Below are 16,790 nucleotides of genomic sequence, written 5' to 3'. Positions count from 1 at the left end.
ATTGGGACAAATAAACTTTACCAAAGAGAATATTGAACAAAGAGAACTACTTTTTAAGCCAGTTGCTTTCTGAGTAAAAACTCGTGTAATATTTTTTTTGGTTTTCAACTTATATTGACCAGTTTTTAATTGTGCAATCACTTTTAACATAAACTTCTGGAAACAAACTAACTACCAATGTGATTTCTTCGTTACGTATTTTAGGACTTTTGTCAAGTTGTGCTACAGCCAGGATATTATTCATATCTAGAGCATTTTAGAATTTCTTACACTTCATACATAAACCACCTCACCAAATATTAGTATCTTCCAATTTCAATTAATATTGTTTGTGATAAAATCAAACTGATCATGTTATATAAACTCTTTAAGTGTCCTTTATGTTCTGGTGATATGCCTTTGTCATTTTCTGTTACTTACCTGTGGCACCAGGTAACAGAAGAAACGTCAGCAGAAATATGGGATGTAAGTGTGGTAGAAGGGGCGGAACCCATGTTCAGAGGAGTTGCTATAGATTCGTTCCTCACTTCTGCTATCTCTTAGGAACACAAAAGCGAATTGACAACCTGTGAAGCACCTACTGTGCACCAGCTGCTATTCTAAATGCTTTCCATGCCTTACTCCACTTGGTCCTCACGAAGACTCATAAGTCTTGTGTTATTGGCCCCTTCTGTTATAAGAGGGGCCTCAGATCAGAAGGATACCTTGTGGGTCTAAATTCTGATTTCTTTCTACTGAAACTTTTGCTGCTTTGTCTCTGAGCCATCTGTAAATAGGAATAATCTACCTTTTTCTTGATGAGTGAAAATAATGATAAAAAAAAAAAGGATAAAAATAAATTTAGCTGGGCTCTAACCATTTCAGTTTTAAGTTGCCTTCGAATTCCCCAGGGAAGAGCGGAAAGAACACAGACCAGGTGAAAGGGTTTGGATTTGAATGTTGATCTCACCAGTGATAGCTTGGTGACCTTTCATAAATCGCTTGACCTCTGTGGACCACAGTTACCTTCTTTTTAAAACGCAATTCCAAGAATACAGGCAAGTTTTACTGTATTGCAGTAAATTAGTATATAAATAATTTATTAATTTTGGCCTAGTGTGGTGGCTCATGCCTGTAATCTTAGCACTTTAGGAGGCCAAGGCAGGAGGATCAGTTGAGCTCAGGAGTTCCAGGCAAGCTTGAGCAATGTTGTGAGATCTCATCTCAACAAAAATAAACAAACTTAGCCAGGTGTGGTGGTACACACTATAGTCCTGGCTACTTTGTAATCCCAACTACTTGGGAGGCCGAGGCAAGAAGATCATTTGCACCCAAGAGATTGAGGCTGCACTAAGCCAAGGTCACACTACTGCATCCCAACCTAGGTGACAGAGTGAGACTGTGTCTCAAAAAAATAGTAATAATAAGTTTTGTTTTCTGTGAACATATGATCAGCCAGTGCTTATGGTACATCAGTGCTATGAGCACATCAGTGACATGGGTAAGAGAAAGACTACCTTGGGTGGTTTTCAGAAGCTTCAGATCAGATGCTTCCTTCATTATTTATTGATTCTGTGATATGGACAATTTACTGTACCTCTTTTCCTAATGGCATTTTCCCCCTTTCTCATGAAGCCTGGAATAGAATCTATCTTATGAGAAAGTTATTAAACAAGGTGAAGCTGTTAACATATTGCCTGACACTTAGTATCACATAATAAATGACAGTTGTTATCGTGTCTCTAACATGGTTACAATAATAAAGCTAATACATATTAAGTACTGGATGGGAAGCACCATCCTGAGCGATTAGTACATCTATTACCTCATTAATCTTGTCTATGATACTTTTATTACATCTATTTTATGAAAGAAGAAATGGAAGCATCTAAGGCTAAGTAGTTTGCCCAGGACTATGTAGCTAGTTAGTGGTAGAACATCTTGTTCAAGGAAGGTGTTTCTCCCAGACAGTCATATTGAAAGAATAAGAATGAATGTCCAAGTCACACTAGACTTTGTCTTAGTATGAGAAAGTGGCTTTTCAGCCCTCATCTAAAAGTTTCAGTGCTTTTTCTGTTTTTGGAGCAGGTAATTTAAGAAATTTTAAATAAAATTATGGGAATAAATTTAGAGATGCTGAAAAAATCTGATATTTATTTGAACATGTTTAATTGTTTCTCCCTAAGTTTACTCTTTCGACATAAATCGAATGATTCCCTATTGTTACACAATGTTTTACTTGGGAAATAGATCCACGCTTTCCTTCTTCAAGTCCTTTATGATTTCATATTCGGAACATAATTCCTCTATTTCTTGCCTTTTGTTACCTTTGTCATTTGTCCCAGTTTGTCCATTTTTTCTTATTAGAGGTGGAGTCTAGCCCCTGTCACCCAGGCTGGAGTGCGGTGGCACGATCATAGCTCACTGCAGCCTCCAGTGAGCCCACACTTCTGGGCTCAAGTGATTCTCCCACCTCAGTTTCCCAAATGGCTGAGACTACAGGCACACACCACCACACTTGGCTCATTTAAATTTAAATCTTGTTGTTGTTTTCCTAGAAACAGGGTCTTGCTTTGTTGCTCAGGCTGGCCATGAACTCATGGCTTCATGTGATCTTCTTGCCTCTGTCTCCAAAAGTGCTGGGACAACAGGCACGAGCCACCACACCTGGTCCTCTGCCCACATTTAATTCTTTGACTACACACTGTCAAAGTTCAAGTATTAAGACTTCTTGACTGGGTACAGTTGGCTCATACCTGTAATCTCAGGACTTTGGGAGGCTGAGGCAGGAGTATCACTTGAGGCTCCAAGTTCGAGACCACCGCGGGCAACAAAGCAAGACTCTGTCTCTACAAAAAATAAGAGAATATAATTGAGTCTCACATTGTAAGTGTTCAGGCAATCTTCTTGGAAGAGTTATGTTATGGAAGATTCATGCTATCTTTCTTCAGAAAGGTTTTTAAGTCTGAGGGATAATTGAGAGAACACAGAATATTCAGTGTGTTTTGAAGGTTTTTAATAAATTATGCAGTTGTCCAACTGTCATCACAATTGAGTTTTAGAATGTTTTCATTCTGTCAACAATGTCCTAATGTCCGATTGTAGTCTATGCTGTTTGTTTCTAGTCACAGTTTCAGGCAAGCCTGATCTGCTTGGCATTTATTCTTTTTTTTTTTTTGAGACGGAGTTTCACTCTTGTTACCCAGGCTGGAGTGCAATGGCGCAATCTCGGCTCACCACAACCTCCCCCCTTGGGTTCAGGCAATTCTCCTGCCTCAGCCTCCTGAGTAGCTGGGATTACAGGCACGTGCCACCATGCCCAGCTAGTTTTTTGTATTTTTAGTAGAGACGGGGTTTCACCATGTTGACCTGGATGGTCTCAATCTCTTGACCTTGTGATCCACCTGCCTCGGCCTCCCAAAGTGCTGGGATTACAGGCGTGAGCCACCGCACCCAGCCGGCGTTTATTCTAAGTCATCTTCTAGATATCTCATGTAAATGGAATCACAGTAAGCCGACCTTCTTGTCTTCCATTTACTTGAGAATGTTTTTCAGATTCATCCACATTGATGCATGTATTAGTAGTTGGCCGTTTTTTTACTTGTAAGTAAATTTCCACATATGGATATGCCACGTTTTGTTACTCTTTCAAAAATTGGTAGACATTTGGATTGTTACCAGTTTGTGGCCATTATGAAGATTGCTACTGTGAAAATCCACATACAGGTCTTTGTGTGAACTCATATTTTCATTTCCCTTGGGTAGACACCTGAGTGGAATTGCTGGGTCACAGGAAGTATATGTTTCACTATTTAAGAAACTGCTGGCCTGTTTTCCAAAGTGACTGAACCATTTAAAATTCCCACCTTCAATGCATAAGTGCTTCAGTTTCTCTATATGCATACTAATACCTGGTTGGTTGGTTTTTTTTTCCCCAGAATTTTGGGTACAGGCATTCTACTGGACTGTGGCATTTTACATGGTTTTTCCTTGCATTTCCTTGATATTCCTGTATCTTCTTTAGTCAAGTGTTGGTTAAATCTTTAGTCTGTTTTATCATTGTGTTGTTTGTTTTCCTGTTAGTGAGTCATAGAGTTCTCAACATAGTTTGGATGCAAGTGTTTTTATTGGATACATGATTTGCAAATATTTTATCCTACTTTATGGCTTCTCTTTTCATTTTTCTAATGTTGTCTTTTGAGTAAGTTTAATTTCTCAGTGGATCTAAGTTTACTTTTATTTGTGCTTTCTGTGTTGGTCCTATAGCTCGGAAATCTTTGCCTAACCCAAGGTCACAAAAGTTTCCTACCATATTTTCCTCTAGATGTTTAATAATTCTGCATCTGACATTCAGACTGTGATGCTCACTGAAATCTTTTGGTGTATGATATAAGGTGGGTGGGTTAATAATTTGTGGGATTTTTTTGCATAGGTGTCCAATTGTTTCAATAGCATTTATTGAAAACACTTTGTTTCCCACCCTCATGGAATTGAATTGGTAATTTTGTTGAAAACTAAATTAACCATATTTGATAAATCAGCATATTTTTGGACACTGTGTTTTCCCACTGATGTATCTTTACACTGGTATCACACTGTGTTGATTACTGCAGCCTTATAGTCTTCAAAACAGGTGCATTTATTCCACCAGCTTTTTTTTTTCCTTCACAGTTGTTCTGGATATTCCAAGTCATTTGTATTTCCACATAAATTTTAGGCACAGCCTGTCAGTTTCAGTAGAAATACTTGCTGTTATTTTGATAAGAGTTGCACTGAACCTATAAATCAATTTGGAGAGGCTTCCATCTTAACAATACTGAATTCTCTGATCCATGAAAATTACAGTTTCCCATTTATTTAGATCTTCTTTAATTTCTCTCAAGTTTTAAGAAAATTTCTTTAAATTCTCTTTGTTTTTGGCAGACAACTTCTCTTTCTCAAATGTATTCCCAAGTAGTTTTCATGCTTTTGTGAGTGGAATTGGATTCTTGATTTCATTTTCAGATTGTTCATTACTAGTATAAAAAATGCAATTGATTTTTGTATATTTATCTTGTACCCTAAAGTTTTACTAAACTCACTTATTCTAATAGGTTCATTAGCTTCTTTAGATTTTCTACCTATCAGATCATGTTACCTGCAAAAAAAAAAAAGAGTTCTTTCTTTTAAACCTATACACCTTAATTTCTATTCCTTGCTTTTTTGGACTGACTAGAACCTCCAATAATTTGTTGAGTTGAAGAAGTGAGAACAGAAATCTTTGCTTTATTATCAATCATAACGGAAAAGCATTTTTAAAAATCATAAATGGGTGTTTGATTTGTCAACAGTTTTCTGAATCTCTTAAGATCGCTATGTAGTGTTTATTTTGCCCTTTATTCTTTTTATATGGCACATTACATTAATTGCTACTCACATATAAATCAACCTTGCATTTCTTGGATTAAAAAAGTGGTCATGGCTGGGCATGGTGGATCAAGAGGTCAGGAGTTCAAGACCAGCTTGGCCAAGATGGTGAATTGCTGTGTCTACCAAAAATACAAAACTTAGCCAGCGTGGTGGCAGGCGCCTGTAATCCTAGCTACTTAGGAGGCTGAGGCAGAGAATTGCTCAAACCTGGGAGGCAGAGGTTGCAGTGAGCCCAAATCACGCCACTGCGTTCCAGTCTGGGTGACAGAGCAAGACGTTGTCTTAAAAAAAAAAAAAAAAAGTGATCATGATATATAATCATTTATTTAATTTTGCTGTGTTCAGTTTGCTAATCATTTGTTAAGAATTTTTGTCTCTTTGTTTATGAGGAATATCAGTCTATAGTTTAATCTCTTCCTCTGGTTTTCTTTTCAACTCTTTTTTTCTTTTAAAAATGTTTTAAGTTCTGGGGTACAAGTACAGGATGTGCAGGTTTGTTACATAGGTAAAGGAGTGCTGTGATTTACTGCACCTATTAACCCACCACCTACGTATTAAGCCCAGCATGCATTAGCTATTTTTTTTTTTTTGATGCTTTCCCCCACCCCAGTGGGCTCCAGTGCGTGTTGTCCTTCCTGTGTCTGTGTGTTCACATTGTTCAGCTCACACTTATAAGTGAGAACATGTGGTGTTTGGTTTTCTTTTCCTACATTAGTTTGCTGAGGATAATGGCTTCTGGTGCCATCCATGTCCCTGTAAAGGACACGATCTCATTCCTTTTTATGACTGTATAGTATGCCATGGTGTATATGTACCATATTTTCTTTATCCAGTCTATCATTGTTGGGCATTTGAGTTGATTATATGTCTTTGCCATGGTGAAAAGTGCTGCGATGAACATACATGTGCATGTATCTTTATAATAGGATCAGTTTCCTTTGGGTATATATCCAGAAATGGGATTGCTGAGTCAAATGGTATTTCTGGTTCTAGGTCTTTGGGGAATCACCACACTGTCTTCCACAATGGTTGAACTAATTTACATTCCCACTAACAGTGTAAAAGCAATGCTATTTCTCTGCAGCCTCACCAGCGTCTGTGGTTTCTTGACATTTTAATAATACCCATTCTGACTGGCGTGAGATGGTATCTCGTTGTGATTTTGATTTGCATTTCTCTAATGATCAGTGATGTTGAGGTTTTATATATATATATATATGTTTGTTGGGCAAATGGAGTGTTTTCCCATTTGTTTGGTTTCCTCTCTTATTTCCTTGAACAGTGGTTTGTAAATCTTCTTGAAGAGGTCCTTCACTTTCCTTGTTAGCTGTATTTCTAGGTATTTTATTCTCTTGGTGATGATTGTGAATGGGTGTTCATTCATGATTTGGCTCTCTGCTTGTCTATTGTTGGCATATAGGAATGCTTGTGATGTTTGCACATTGATTTTGTATCCTGAGACTTTGCTGAAGTTGCTCATCAAGTTAAGGGGTTTTGGGGCTGAGATGATGGGGTTTTCTAGCTATGTGATCATGTCATCTGCAAACAGAGAAGTTTGAGTTCCTCTCTTCCTATTTGAATGCACTTTATTTTCTTCTCTTTCCTGATTTTCCAGGCCAGAACTTCCAATACTGTGTTGAATAAGAGTGGTGAGAGATGGCATTCTTGTCCTTTGCCCATTTTCAAGGGGAATGCTTCCAGCTTTTGCCCATGTAGTACAATATTGTCTGTGGGTTTGTTTAAAATGGCCTTACTATTTTGAGGTCTGTTCCATCAATACCTAGTTTATTGAGAGTTTTTAACATGAAGGAAGGGATGTTGAAATTTATCAAAGGCCTTTTCTGCATCTATTGAAAAAATGTTGTGGTTTTTATCTCTATTTCTGTTTATGTGATGAATCACATTTATTGATTTGCATGTGTTGAACCAGCCTTGCATCCAGGGATGAAACTGACTCGATCGTGGTAGATAAGCTTTTTGATGTGCTGCTGGATTTGCTTCCCCGCTGTTTCATTGAGTATTTTTGCATCGATGTTCATCAGGGATATTGGCTTGAAATTATCTTTTCGTTGTTGTTGCATCTTTGCCAGTTTTTAGTATCAGGATGATGCTGGCCTCATAAAATGAGTCAGGGAGGAGTTCTTCCTTTTCAGTTGTTTGGAATCGTTTCAGAAGAAATGGTGCACGTTCCTTTTTGTACCTCTGGTAAAATTCAACTGTAAATCCATCTGGTCCTGGGCTTTTTTTGGTTAGTAGGCTATTTACTACCGCCTCAATTTTAGAACTCATTATTGGTCTATTCAGGGATTTAACTTCTTCCTGGTTCACTCTTGGGAGATTGTATGTGTCCAGGAATAATGTATACATTTCTTCTAGATTTTCTAGTTTATTTGCCTGGAGGTATTTATAGTATCCTCTGATGGTGGTTTGTATTTCTTTTTTGGTTAGTGGTGGTATCTGCTTTATCATTTTTTATTGTGTCTATTTGATGCTTGTCTCTTTTCTTCATTGTCAGTCTAGCTAGTAGTTCATTTTGTTTTTTTAGAAAACCAGCTCCTGGATTTGTTGATTTTTTTTTTTTAAGGGTTTTTTTAAATCTCTTTCTCCTTCAGTTCCTCTCTGAGCTTGGTTATTTCTTGTCTTCTGCTAGCTTTGGGGTTTGTTTGCTCTTGGTTCTCTATTCTTTCAGTTGTGATGTTAAGATGTTGATTTGAGATCTTTCTCACTTTTTGATGTTGACATTTAGTGCTTTAAATTTTCCTCTTAATGCTGTGTTGGCTCATAGTTGCTGGTATGCTCTGTCTTTTGTTCTCATTAGTTTCAAAGAGCTTTTTAATTTCTACCTTAATTTCATTATTTACCCAGGAGTCATTCAGAGCAGGTTGTTCATTTCCATGTAGTTGTGTGGTTTTGAGTGAGTTTCTCAATCTTGTTCTAATTTGATTGTGCTGTGATCTCAGAGACTGTTATGATTTCAGTCCTTTACATTTGCTGAAGAATGTGTTTCTTCAGTTATGTGATAAATTTTAGATCAAGTGTCATGTGGTGCCAAGAAGAACATACATTCTGTTATTTTTGTGTGACGAGTTGTGTAGATATCTATCAGGTCCTCCTGATGCAGAGCTGAGTTCAAATCCTGTATATCTTCCTTGATTTTCTGCCTCAGTGATCTGTCTAATATTGACAGTAGGGTTTTAAAGTCTCCCACTATTATTGTAATCGATAGGAGAATATTCAGTTATCTCTTTGAAGGTCTCTAAGAACGTGTTTTATGAATCTGAGGGCTCCCATATTGGGTGCATGTATATTTAGGATAGTTAGCTTTTCTTGTTGAATTGAACCCTTTACCATTATGTAATACCCTTCTTTGTCTTTATCTTTGTTGGTTTAAAGTCTGTTTTGTCAGAAACTAGGATTGCAGTCCTTGCTTTTTACTGCTTTCCATTTGCTTGGTAAATTTTCCTCTATTCCTTTATTTTGAGACTATATGTGCCATTGTGTGTGAGTTGGGTCTCTTGAACACAGCACACCGATAGGTCTTAACTCTTTATCCAGCTTGCCTTTCTGTGTCCTTTAATTGGGGCAATTAGCCCATTTACATTTAAGGTTAATATTGTTACGTTTGAGTTTGATCCTGTCGTCATGACGCCAGCTAGTTATTCTACAGACTTGTTTATGTAGTTGCTTCATAGTGTCACTGGTCTTTGTACTTCAGTGTGTTTTCGTAGGGGCTGGTAGTGGTATTTCCTTTCCCTATTTACTGCTTCCCTCAGGAGCTCTTGCAAGGTAGGCCTGGTGGTGACAAATTCCCTGACTTGGACGTGTCACCAGTGGGGGCTACAGAACAGCAAGGATGGCTGCCTGCTTCTTCATCTGGGACCTCTTTTCCAGAGTGGCAGTGGCCTGATGCCAGGGTGGTATGCTCCTGTATTAAGTGTCTGGTGACCCCTGTTGTGGAGGGTCTCACCTAGTCAGAAGGCACAGGATCAGGGACCTGTTTAGTGAAGCACCCTGGCTGCCCATTGGTGGAGTGGGTTTGCTGTGCTGAGGGGTGCCCGGACTCTTCAGAGCCAGCAGTCAGGAAAGACTAGGTCTGCTGAACCATAGAGACTGCAGCTGCCCCTCCCCCCAGGAGTTTCATTACAGGGAGATCTCTCTGTAAGCCCCTGGCTGGAGTTGCCGAAATTCCCACAGGGAGGCCCCACCCCGTGAGGAGGACTGGATCCGTGTCCCACCTGCTGAAGAAGCAGTCTGGCCACGATCTGCCACTGCCACTGTGCTGCCTTGTGAGCAATTCCTCCTGGTCCAAACTGCCCAGTCTCCCTGGCACCAGCAGGGAAAAACAGCAGACTGGGGCTGCAGTGATGGCACCCACTCTCACCCCTGGGAACACAGTCATCTTAGGCAGTCTCCAGCCTGCTGCTGCTGGCTGCAACCTGAGTGTCTGCCAAGCATCTACACAGCTCTGTGCTCAGGACCCAAGACCCTGGCTCACAGGGGGGCCTCCTGATCCATGGGTTCAGTGGAAAAAGTGTGGTTTTCTGGGTGGGGTAGCACAATCACTCACCACCTCCCTTGGCTACGGGTGAGAGCTCCCCTTGCCTTGTGCAGCTCCCAAGTGAGCCATTGCTCCACCCTGCTTTTTCTCACTCTCAGTGGGTTGCACCAACCACCTGGTCAGTCCCAATGAGAGAACCTGAATACCTCAGCTGAAGGTATAGGATTCACTTGCCCTTTTCATTCTTCTTGGTGGAAACCCTTATGGCAGCTGCTTCTAGTTAGCCATCTTGGCCCCTCACCACTTTTAAAAATATTTTTATTTAAATGGCTTTTAGGGTACAAGTGGTTTCTGGTTACATGGATGATCTGTGCAGGGTGAAGTCTGAGATTTTAGTGTGCCCTTCACCCAAGTAGTGACCATTGTACTGTTATGTAGTTTTTTATCCCTCACTCTTGTCCCGCTCTCCCCCTTCTGAGTCTTCACAGTTCATTATTCTATTCTGTCTGCCTTCTGTACCTGCAACTTAGCTCCTACTTATTTATAAGTGAGAACATAACAGTGTTTGCCTTCCTCTGGTTTTCATAACAGGGTAATGCTGGACTCTTAAATAGGTTTCTTTCTTGTCTATCTTTGAAATAGTTTCTATATAATTGATTTTATTATTCCTTAAATGTTTGATAGAATTCACCATGAAACTGTATAGGCTTGGGTGAGTTTGTTTTGTGTTGTTTTGTTTTGGTGTCAAGATTTTAAATTATAAGTTTTTGTAGAAGATAAAAGATATACAGGGTTTTTATTTCTTCTTCAGTCCATTTTCATAATTTGTATCTTTCAAAGAATTTGCCCATTTTATCTCAGTTGTGAGTTTATTGGCATAAGGTTCATAATATTCTCTTTGTATCCTTTTGCATCTGTAGTGATGTCCCCTCCTTCGTGCCTAAAGCTGGTCATCTGTATCTTCTTTTCTCTTCTCAGCCTATTTAGTACATTACTAATTGTATTGACTTTTTTAAAAGATGGTTTTACTTTTATTGATTTTTCTCTATTTTCTATTTCATTAATTTCTTATTTTACCTTTATTTCTTTCTTTCTTTGTCTTACTTTTGATGTGATATCTTCTCCTTCTTAGCTTCTTGAAGTGGAGGCTTAGATTTTTTAATTTATAACTAACACAGGAATTAAAATCTGTAAATTTTTCTCTAAGCACTGCTTTAGTTGCATACCATATATTTAGATGTGTTATGATTTCATTTTTACTCAGTTCAAGATATGTTTCTCCTCTACCTACTTCATTTTTTTCCCCAAGAGTATTGAATATTGTCCTAAAATAAATCTCCACAGGATAAAATTATTATTATTTTTTTTTTTTTTTTTTGAGACAGAGTTGCGATCTTGGCTCACCGCAACCTCCACCTCCTGGGATCAGGCAATTCTCCTGCTTCAGCCTCCTGAGTAGCTGGGATTACAGGCACACGCCACCATGCCCAGCTAATTTTTTGTATTTTAAGTAGAGACGGGGTTTTACCATGTTAACTAGGATCATCTCGATCTGTTGACCTCGTGAACCACCCACCTCGGCCTTCCAAAGTGCTGGGATTACAGGCGTGAGCCACCGCGCCCAGCCCAAAATTATTTCTTTTAATCATGTGTTTTGTTTATGTCTGCTAATTTTGGTGAATCTAGTCCTTTGCTGAGTCTAGTCCTCTTTCTCTTTTGAGATAATTAGTATATGCATTAGTCTTTTTTCACATGTAGAATTTGAAGCTCATCATTTATTGATCTAAAGAATGAAGAATTATTTTCCATATTTTTGCCAGTGAAATACCAAATGACAAATAAAAACTTTTGAGATGAATTAAGTACAGTATTTTAAGTCGTAGTTTAAATGTTTAAAGTGTGGAGTATGTGTGTGTTTTTATTCAAGGTGAAATAATTAACTTTTAAAATATTTATGACTTTCTTAAATTCTAGCCTACAGCCAACAAATAGTTTGCATGTTCCTTACATGTCCCTGATATATCTTTATAACTAATCATAGCATGGCTTCTGACAAGGTCAGATGCATTATCGGAATCTTTCTTATTCCAATCTCAAGCTGTTTGATAAACCAGTTTTGCCAGTAAATATAGGACAGAAAAAATAATGTGCCAAAATTTTCCTGTTATTTAAGCTAAATGAACATTTTTGTTTTCATCTTCCTTTCAGAATTATTTTCTAATTTTAGTATGAAAATGTGGCCGGGCGCAGTGGCTCACGCCTGTAATCCCAGCACTTTGGGAGGCCGAGGCGGGTGGATCACAAAGTCAAGAGATCAAGACCATCCTGGTCAACGTGGTGAAACCCCGTCTCAACTAAAAGTACAAAAATTAGCTGGGCATGGTGGTGCGTGCCTGTAGTCCCAGCTACTCGGGAGGCTGAGGCAGGAGAATTGCCTGAACCCAGGAGGCGGAGGTTGCGGTGAGCCGAGATTGCGCCATTGCACTCCAGCCTGGGTAACGAGAGAAACTCCGTCTCAAAAAAAAAAAAAAGAAATGAAAACGTACATAAAGTTTCTAAAACTGAATAACGTATTACTTAGTACAGCTTAAATAAGTTTGTGGAAATGATTATTTTTAAAACCTTAGTATTTGAAAAATTCGTGGCATCTCAAAAATAGCTATTACCCAGAATTAGCATCTTGAATATTTGGATTAATATTCTGTTTTATACCCCTTATCATTTCCTCCTAGACACTTAAATCATATTCTAGTAATTTAGAATTTGTTCCACTTCAGACTTCTCTGATTTTCTCATACTGAAGAGAATTATTTACTAGGCAAATTAACAGTGTAAATGAGATTTCAGTTGGTTCACCTAAAGAGTCAAATTATTTTCAAGAATGTAAGTAGGATCATTTGCATATATAAAATTAATGTATAGATCAGCCTCATCTAACATTAAAGTGCAATCTCTACTTAAAAAACATTTTAGCTGGGCGCGGTGCCTCAAGCCTGTAATCCCAGCACTTTGGGAGGCCGAGGTGGGTGGATCACGAGGTCAACAGATCGAGACCATCCTGGTCAACATGGTGAAACCCTGTCTCTACTAAAAATACAAAAAAATTAGCTGGGCATGGCGGCGCATGCCTGTAATCCCAGCTACTCAGGAGGCTGAGGCAGGAGAATTGCCTGAACCCAGGGGGCGGAGGTTGCGGTGAGCCAAGATCGTGCCATTGCACTCCAGCCTGGGTAACAAGAGCGAAACTCCGTCTCAAAAACAAAACAAAACAAAAAAAAAACCATTTTATACGCTGTCAGTTCATATTCTTACATACTTTGAAGCCAGTTAAACTGCTTTGACTTCTCCATATTGACTGGTATCAGTTACTTATTCGTTTCTATTTGTTTTTTATTTTTTTCCTTCATCCTCATAACACCCTAGAAGTTGATACTAAGTATTCAATAATTCCCAGGATTTAAATAAAGGGTTCAGTATTATTATTCCTTTATCTGTTTCTCTGTCATCTTTTTTAAAAAAAGAAAGAAAGGAAGAGAAAGAAAAAAGAAAGAGAAAAAAAGATGAAAAAGAGGGTGAGAGTGAGATTTTTTTTTTTTTTAAGAGAGAAAGAGAAAAGGGGGAGAGAGAACAGGAGTCTTGCTCTATTGCCCAGGCTGGAATGCAATCTAGAAATAGGTATTAAAAACCTCTTTTATGTTGATAATTGTGCTTAACAGCGGAGACAGGAAGAAATCAGGAAAGAAAATAACAAACAGCCAACCAATATTTCATTTAAATCTGTGAAATGCTGTGCAAGTGCTGAAGAGTGATTTGCTTCCATTATTTGGTCACTTTCAAAATAGGTGTAATGTGATACTAAAAAAATGTATATTCTGTGGACCTGGGGTGAAGAATTCTATAAATATTCACTGAGTTTACTTGTTCCAGGTGAATCAGTTACGAATTCACAGTGGCCTGGCCTCTCCCATGTTAACCGGCAACTTTCTGTTAACCTTGCCAAATACATCCATGCACTGAAAGTCCCTTTCCCTAACATTTACTGTGACTTCTCTAAAGGTTTGTCTTTTGTGTCACTATGGCCCTTAAGGCAAAGTAAGCACGTGTTACATAACACTGGGTTCAACCATAACGCACCAAGAAGGATAGAGGGAAAACCAGTAAGGTACTTTCCTGTGGGAATACCCCATAATCTAGTGCCAGCCTATTCTAATTCATAGCTGAGGACAATAACCTTTGTTGTTACAGTATTTCCCAGGCAGTTTCCAAGATTTATTTTTTCAAATTTTCTACAAGAGATGGACTATTCTCTGCTGTTATCTGCTGTGATCCATTACTTTTATTTTTAGTTGTAGACTTTTTGGATCAGAATTATTGAAAAGGCAAGTGTAAAAGTAGCTAGCCAAAAAGCTATTCCACATGCTTTAGTCTACCAAAATGGTCTTTTTATCTATAGCTTACATGTGAAAGCATATGGTTTTTGTGATTTTTCAAATGCAATTTTGATAATTACCTTTAAAGAAGAAAAATATGTTTATATCACAATAAAAATTAACTTTTTATTTAAATATACTTCTTTATTCTTCTGCATGGATATTGTCTCTCTCTCTATTTATCATCAAGGAGAAAAGTTTCAGTCCTTGGAATTTATCTTACTAACTTAATTTCAGCCAAATGAGTAGCTAGGTGAGACCAAATATAAATTAGGAACAAAATATTTTTAAAAATAGATTTGTGATGCTTCTTTCACACAAGGTTTTAAGTAGAGTGTGAAGAAAATATGGAAAGCTGTTGTTTTTATGAAGCTATATTAGGAATATAATAATTTGGCTGTCCTCATTGGTATATCTCTTGTTCTCTCTTATGCCCCCAAATATGTCATATATCTTAATTTGATAAACTGTTTTTATTTTTTCATGTGAAACTATTTTTTGTTTATTTTTCTGTTTGTGTTTTGAGACAAGGTCTTGTTCTGTTGCCCAGGCTGGAGTGCAATGACTTGATCTCAGCTCACTGCAACCTCTGCCTCCCCAGTTCAAGTGATTCTCCTGCCTCAGCCTCCAAAGTAGCTGGGATTACAAGCATCTGCCACCACACCCAGCTAATTTATGTGTTTTTATTAGAGACAGGGTTTCAACATGTTGACCAGGCTAGTCTCCAACTCCTGACCTCAGGTTATCCACCCACCTTGGCCTCCCAAAGTGCTAGGATTACAGGTGTAAGCCACAGCATCTGGTCAGAACTATTTAAGTGATAGGAAATTTGATATCGTATGATTTGACATTTGGAACTATTTTCTCTGTTGTTTATGGATTCAGAATAATACTGGATTTTTAATAAGTTAATGTAACTTTTTTTTTTGCTATTAAAGTAGAACAATATGCCGTATTTATGGAGGCACTAAGTGGCCATAAAGAAATTGGGGAGAGATAGCATGGTGAGAAATGCCAGATATCGCTGAAGGGGAGGAAGGCAGCAAATCACACTGCCACGTGTGTACCTATGCAACTGTCTTGCATGTTGTTCACATGTACACCAAAACCTAAAACCTAAAATGCAATTCAAAAAAAAAAAAAGGAAATGACTTCAAGATGCCAGCATTTTGGCCTATTAAAAACAAAGGTAGCTTGCTACCTAATCACTCAGTGATAAAAAGGTTTTAGTGCTTTGCTGTTCAATATGAAAGGATAGCAAGAATTGTTCTTTATTGGTGGAAAGTCTCAACCATGAATGAGAGAAACCAAAAGACGTAAGTGCAGTGAGCAGAAGAAAAACTTTAAAAACCTTTGATTGACATCCTCAGATAAATAAGAAACGATGTTTCCACCCTAAACAGGATACTGTGAAAAGGAAAATTAGATAATGCGAAAGAGCTCTGAGAAATGTAAACAATAATATTGAACTATTTTTTTTTTTTGCAATAAAAGATTTGGAAGGTATGCTGAAGTAAATTTTCCAGAAAATAAAAGGGTAGAGTTGCGAGAGAGAAAAAGCCAAAAGGTTTTACCCAGTGGTTTCAACATTCTAAAAGACAGGATTCCCTGAGAGAAAAATGATTAAAGAAATAATATTAGAAAACTTCCTCAACCTAAAGCCCATGAGTCTTCGGACTGTACCTTGTACAAAGATTTTAAGACCCAATCCAAGACATATTATCGTGAAATTAAAAACTTTGAGCATAAAGTTAATACCCTAAAAGCTTTTAAAAAGAGAATGGTGTGGGCACATTTAAAAACGTGTGAGTCCAAGTCAATCTGGACATCCCGTTAGCACTTTTTTCAGCTTAAAGAGGAACAATGCAAAATGTTTATGAATAATACGTTTTAACTTGGAGTGCTACACACAACCAAATGTCGGTCAGTTGTTTGGCGTAAAACCGGGCATGCTAAGACAGCAACAAACTTTCCCTGGTGTCTTTCCGATGAAGCTTCTGAAAGAAAGCACACTCCTGCAGAAGGAGCGAGTTGATGAAGAATTAAAAAGACATAGGATCGGGGAAAAGATTACTGAAAAAAGGATACCAAGGAGCAACATTCCAGGGTGATAGCCAGTTCACTATAAAAGCAACACACACGCCTGTAATCCCAGCACTTTGGGAGGCCGAGGCGGGTTGGATCAGGAGTTCAAGAGATCGAGACCATCCTGGTCAACATGGTGAAACCCCGTCTCTACTAAAAATGCAAAACATTAGCTGGGCATGGTGACGCGTGCCTGTAATCCCAGCTACTCAGGAGGCTGAAGCAAGAGAATTGCCTGAACCCAGGAGGCGGAGGTTGAGGTGAGCCGAGATCGCGCCCTTGCACTCCAGCCTGGGTAACAAGAGCGAAACTCCATCTCAAAAAAAAAAAAAAAATGGCAACACACACCCGAAAGGAGTGGCATTTCCAGAAAAAGAAAAGGGGGCTGG

The 16,790-nt window shown here is 38.4% G+C and overlaps 1 protein-coding gene across 13 annotated transcripts in view; it reads left to right on the top strand.

Annotated features, from left to right (window-relative positions):
- CDKAL1 (CDKAL1 threonylcarbamoyladenosine tRNA methylthiotransferase) overlaps nt 1-16,790 on the top strand; it is a 736,106-nt gene that overhangs the window by 547,242 nt on the left and 172,074 nt on the right. The gene's annotated exons all lie outside the window — the stretch shown is intronic.

Source organism: Callithrix jacchus, chromosome 4, assembly GCF_049354715.1.
Source record: "Callithrix jacchus isolate 240 chromosome 4, calJac240_pri, whole genome shotgun sequence".
Lineage (NCBI taxonomy): Eukaryota > Metazoa > Chordata > Mammalia > Primates > Cebidae > Callithrix > Callithrix jacchus.
Note: the sequence above shows the minus strand (reverse complement) of the source record. Positions and strands in the feature narration are given on the sequence as shown.